Source organism: Echinops telfairi, unplaced genomic scaffold (genome assembly GCF_000313985.2).
Source record: "Echinops telfairi isolate 266 unplaced genomic scaffold, ASM31398v2 ScPeMD7_5592;HRSCAF=6446, whole genome shotgun sequence".
NCBI lineage: Eukaryota > Metazoa > Chordata > Mammalia > Afrosoricida > Tenrecidae > Echinops > Echinops telfairi.
Window position 1 is genome coordinate 25405481 of NW_022109491.1, and position 5967 is coordinate 25411447.

Below are 5967 nucleotides of genomic sequence, written 5' to 3' on the forward strand. Positions count from 1 at the left end.
GGGGGGGCATCTAATTGGCTTTATTGGCATATACTTCACACACCATCCAATTCAATGGTTTAAATTTATAAAGAGTTGTGCAATCACACCACAATTTTAGAACATTTTCTTCATTCTTGTACCCATTATTATTTGCTCCCCTTTACTGTCCAATGTTCCCTGCTGCAACCCTAAGGGATTAGTAATCTAGTTACCATCTATAGATTTACCCATCCTAGATTTTAGTAATCTAATTACCATCTATAGATTTACCCATCCTAGATTTCTTTTTTTTTTCAATTTATTTTTTTAAAACATTTTATTAGGGGCTCATACAACTGTTATCGCAATCCATACACACATCAATTGTGTATCATCCTAGATTTCTTATAAAGAAAATCCTACTACAAACTCCAGTAAGGACGACAAAATAAAACACAGAAAAACCTCCATCCCAAAGCAGAAGATTGTAGAAACTAGAACAAATTAAAGATGGGTCAAAAGGGAAAACAAATGAAATGTTAACATTTCACCTAACCATATTGGCAGTAATCCACTTTCCAATGTACTCTGTCTGCGGGCAAGATTATGCACATGTCTAGTCAGTGGTCTGTGGGCGCTCAATGGATGCTTAATCTGTCAGACTAAACCAGCCTCTGACAACCGCAGGGTCCACAGGCACAATTGTACGGCTATAATATATAAAGATTATAGTAAAGTCATGGAAGATAGAAGAGATAGGAGAAAGGATAAAATAAAGGAGTCGGACCCATTTCATGGTCACACGCTCACCTCAGCCCCTCTTGGTGGTCCACGTGGAGGTGGGAGAAGACCAAGGGGGTCTTCACTGTCTTGGGGCATTTATAGGTAGCCATAAGACATCATATTCAGGAATTACATTCGTCACAAGGTGTGTAGTAATCACAGTAAAGACCCTGAACTTCATAGGTGAGGAAACCTAATACCTGCACTGGGGGAAGGCACAGGGGGGATGGGTGCCTGCCGTGGCAGGAGGAGATAATCAAAGAATGTCAGCTTTTGCAGGGGGATAAAAATCAACCATGTGCTCACTTTAAGGCAGCATAGCTGTTAAGGGGAGAATCTGTGGGAATAAGCAGGATAATGGACTTGGACTTTATTTCTAACTTACCAAATTGGTGTCTTTCCTACCATGGAATGTTAGCTTTCCAGATTCCCTCTGTGGTAAGTCAGGGAACATAGTCCTGGCCATATTTCCCTCAGTGTTAGTTTCCCACAGTAATCCCTGTGGAGACTCTGCAAATGGTTTTGGGGCTTTGCTTTTTGGAAGGGCTTTGTTGCTCAAGGTGTGGTCCCCAGGTTAGCAGCAGCGGCAGCAGCAACACCTGGGAGCCTGTAAGAAACCCAGGATTACAGGTACCCCATTAGCCAAGACATTTGGGCAGGAACTCAGGTGAACCTTAGCCTGATGTAGGAGAGTATCCCCAGGTGAAGGAGGTATATTCCTACCTCTGGACCTTTTCACATGATCACCCCAAAGGCTAGGACTAGATTTGAGAGCCATGAATAGGTCAGCCACCATGTGACTCCCCCCCCCATGGTCTTGACCCCAGTGAGGGAAGGTGGGAAAGGGGTGTGGCTATTAAAATCTTCATTGCTCTTGCTACCTTCCAGGGCCACAAGGCCTTTACTAGGATTTCTACAAGTATTTGTATAAGATGATCACATTGCCCCATCCCCCTGCCCCCTGCCCGATCCACAGGACAAGTTAACCCCTACTCATCCCTTGGAGCTCAAGTCAAATGCCATTTCTTCAGGGAATGAATGAACAAGCCCAGAGAACCTCAGGGAACTTTCAGCAAGGTGAACCCGACAGTAAGGGGTTTTACAAAGATCACAGAGAAAGACTTTTCGTGCCCCTTTCTCCTTGTGTCAAGAACTGGAATCCTCATTTGGGTACATGTCTTTGAAGGCTACAGCTGCTCTAGTAGAGATTTTCTTTGAGCCTGGATGAACACATGGCTTCCATGTCCACAATCCTAGCGACATTCTCTCACAGGCCCACCAGGGGATTTTCCTGTGGTGGTCTCCCCTCCACACCACCCCCTCCTCTGCCCCCATAGCTTGACATTAGACCAAACCTAGTAGGTGTCTCTGGGGAACAGTTGGGTAGAGTGTGCTGGGTATACACTCGGGGATTGCAGGCAGCTAGCTACTGGAAGTTGTAACCAAGACGTCTGCTCAGGTGGACACTGCCCCCTGGCTTGGACAGCACCATCCTGGTTTAGACCTTTTTTTAACCTGCCTCAATTCCTAAGAATTCCCTGAAGTGCAGCTGTGAGATGCTTGGCTGCTATCCGAAAGACTAGGTAGGTGGAAGATGACACCTGCTTCCATAAAGATTGTCCAGCCTTGGAAACCCTATGGGGCAGCTCTCTTCTCATCAATATGTTCACTGTGAGTGGGAACCAACTCCCAGACAGTGGATCTGGAGTTTCAGTAATAGTAACGTGAGCACTCTTTGTTGTGTTTAATTTTTACTACATAAGAAAATATTCTTTTCAGTTAAAAAGTTGTGCTGCAAACCACAAGGGCAGCAGTTCAAAACCACCAGCCCGTCGCACAGTAGAAAGATGAGGCTTTCTACCTGTAAGGTAGATTTGGCGATGGAAAAAAAGAAAGAAAGGAAGCAAAGGCAGAAAACAGTTTCAAAGGTGTATTTCGGAGCTCCTGGGTGAGGTCCACGGGTCCCTAATTGGGGGCCAGAGAAGTTATGCCATCGGGTGAGAGGTGGAGAGTTTTATAGCCTGGGTCTGGGGGAAGGGAGTAGTAGCTGGGGAATTTCCCACTGCCACTTTGTTGTCTGGGGCTAAGCAACAGTGTTCAAAGTCACCTATAACGGTTAGCCTCCTGCATCTGGGCTGGAAGTCCAATGAAGGGTAGTGGGAGGCCTGGCCTCTCTCAGCATCCTTGAAGTGTTTTTCACCAGCTTCAGGTACCTTTCCACCCACCTGCACTGCCAATTCCCACTCCTGCCTGACATTCTGGAGTTTTGGTGATTAGGGGTGTCACATTCGGTATGGCTGCTTTCTGCTGGTAGGGGGTGCTGTGGGTTTAGACACTGGAGCAGGCAGAAGGGGGGCTCGTGGACAAGTGGGTGCACTGGTGGAGGAGAAGCTGGTTTACTGTGACCCTGGACAGTTCTTGTATGTGCTGCTGGATACATCTGAGAAAGCACGGAGCTAAGAGAAAAAAAATAAAGAGATAAAGATTAGTGGCCCTAATAGGGGCAGCAACCAGGTGGCTAAGGGTGATTGCAGCCAGCCAAATGGGGAGTGATTTGTCCTTTTGTGGCCTCAGAGGTCTTTGCTTAGGCGGGTCAGTGTTTCTATGTCTTGTTCTACCACCCCTGATTCATTGACGTAATAACAATACTCTTCCCTAAGGAAGAGACCGGTATCCCTTTTTCAGCGGTGTGAAGATCTAAGGTGCGTCTGTTTTGTAGGGCAATTTGGGCCAGCGAGGTAAGCTGGCACTGTAACTAAGCTAAGGAGGCTATGGTCTGCAATCGGTCTTCGAAATCTCGTGCTGAGATGATGGAGTGGCTGATCGTGCCTCCAGCCACTCCAGATGCTGCGATCGAAGAGGCTAGGCTTATACCTACCATTATAGGAAGGAATGCTGTTCTCCTTGACCTTTGGATGGAGAGTAACCATGCTCACTCAGACTGACCTTACAGGTGAGCTGAGGAACTACGGTAACTGGAAAACAAGGTCCTGCTGTGGAGGCATTTACATATTTAGTTAAAGTTCCATTGCACCAAAAGAATTGTCCTGGGTTGGAGAAAATGTTAGTATTCACGGTTATATTGTGTCTGCACACTCCGTGCAGGGAAAAGCCATCTATATTCTGATCTGTGAAGTAGCAGACTCGCTGTGGATGAGTCTGATGTACTTCCTCTGGCTCCCACAGTGGGACCTGACTCAGTGGAGTGGTACATTCTGTTGGAGGTGTTTTTTTGGGGGAACGATCTTACCAAGTTGACAAGGACTGTGGCCAACAGAGGTCTTTGAAGGGAGGCACACATGAAGCAATAAATGGCATTTTTGGGTGCAAGGGTTCAGACCACGAGGACATGACAGTAGTCTGAGGTTGGTGAGGTGTTTCATCTTGAAGTGTTTGTTCTGCCTAGAGAATGTTGACAGAGACTTGCACCTGGGCTTGAGAGGCTAGAACATATTCCCTGTAACCGTTAATACTGCCTGAGGGCTGTGAGCTGTACTGAGAGTTGTATAGTTTACCTGTGACTCCCTCGACCCACCTCTGGTTCCGTGAGTTGGTAATACAAAGGTGGAATGTCCCGTCCTGAATAAAAAGGGTTCAATCTGTATGTACTCGTCCATTGTATACGTTGTGTATTGTGCATGACCAGCGTGGACACCTACCATACTGCTCAGGCCTCAACCGACAGGGGGCCTGTTTTTGGTCATAGAGGAAGCAGGCATATGGTCTAAATTGAGTTGTGACAGGTGAATGACAAGCCGACTTTGACACCCTTAGAGAGAGCAGTCTTTTAGCTGATGAGTTATCTCAGTTGACTGCGAGGTGTAGGTTTCTTAGATTTTTAAAGTGCCACACATAAGAGTTATGCACTTCAGCCATTGTTAGCAGGGCTATGGCTATGGCTAAGGTGTATTTGAGTGGGTTCCAAAACCTGGCAAACGTAGGAGGTCTCATGAGGGTTAAGAGGAGGGCGCTTGACTCAGGGAATATGGTGCCACCCAGGGTCCCCTAAGAGTTTTACTGCAGTAGGAGTGGTAAGGATTACGATGTGTGGACCTGACCATGGTTGTAGAGGTTTCAGATGGAGAGTCTTGAGAAGCATCGAGTCTCCTGGTTGCAGCGTGGCCACCTGAGAGGTTTGGTCTGAATCTTCGGGGCGGGGCAGGTACCTGTCCGCTGTCTTAAAAGAGAGAGATAAGGGAGACAGGATGCCAAGAGGGGTTCTTGGACTGGTAGGTGGTGGTTAAGTAGGAATGGTTTTCCACCCATGACTTCGAAAGGACTGAGGAAGGTGGGGCTACGAGGAGCGGTTCTAATCTGAGCAAGGGCTATTGGTAAAAGTGTGACCCAGGACTGGTGGAGTTTTACAGAAAGCTTTGTGAGTGCTCTCTGAGGAGTCCATTAGTCCTTTCTGTTTTTCCTGCTGACTGAGGTCTGTACGGGATGTGTAGCTTCCAGTCTATGTCTAGTTCTGAACAAGCCTGATGAGTACTCTTGGAAATGAAGCAGGCCCATGATCAGATTGTATGGAGGTGGGAGACCAAATCTGGGAATGATGTGGGTCAGCAGCGTGTCTGTCAATACCATGTTTGATAGGGAAGGCTTCCACCCACCCTGTAAGGGTGTCAACCATGGTGAGGAGGTATCTTAGCTTTTTGTGTGATGGCATGTGGGTGAAGTCTACTTGCCAGTCCTGTCCTGAGAGTTGTTCTCTCATCCGATGGGTGGAGGAGTTTGGTTTAAGTCCTTCCTGCAGGCTGACAGAGGCACGAGTGTGGCAGGCAGAACAAACAGTGTTCACAAGGGTTTGCAATGATGGTGATGAAACAGAGGCTTAAGGAAATGGCTAAGGTTTTTTGGCCGATGTGTAAAGAGTGACGGATCTGTTGCACGATGGTGGCTGTCTGGGCTTGGCGTAAGGCTAGCTTTTCCTACAGCATCACCCACCCTTTTGGGGTTAGGGTTCCTCTCTTGGACAGCAAGGAGTGCAGTTGCATGTCTGTCCACTGTGGCCGGACATAGGGCAGTGACAAGAGGAGGCTGGGAGAGGGGTGAGGCTGGTCTGAATTAGTTAGGCTGCAGGTGACCGTGCCTGCTCTGTTGTTTCCCTGTGTTACCGGGAATTCATCAGTTTGATGCCCTTTGCAATGAATGATAGCCACTTGTGCAGGGAGTTTCAGGGCCTTAAAAAGATTGGCAATTCGTTTAGCAATAGTGATGGGGGGG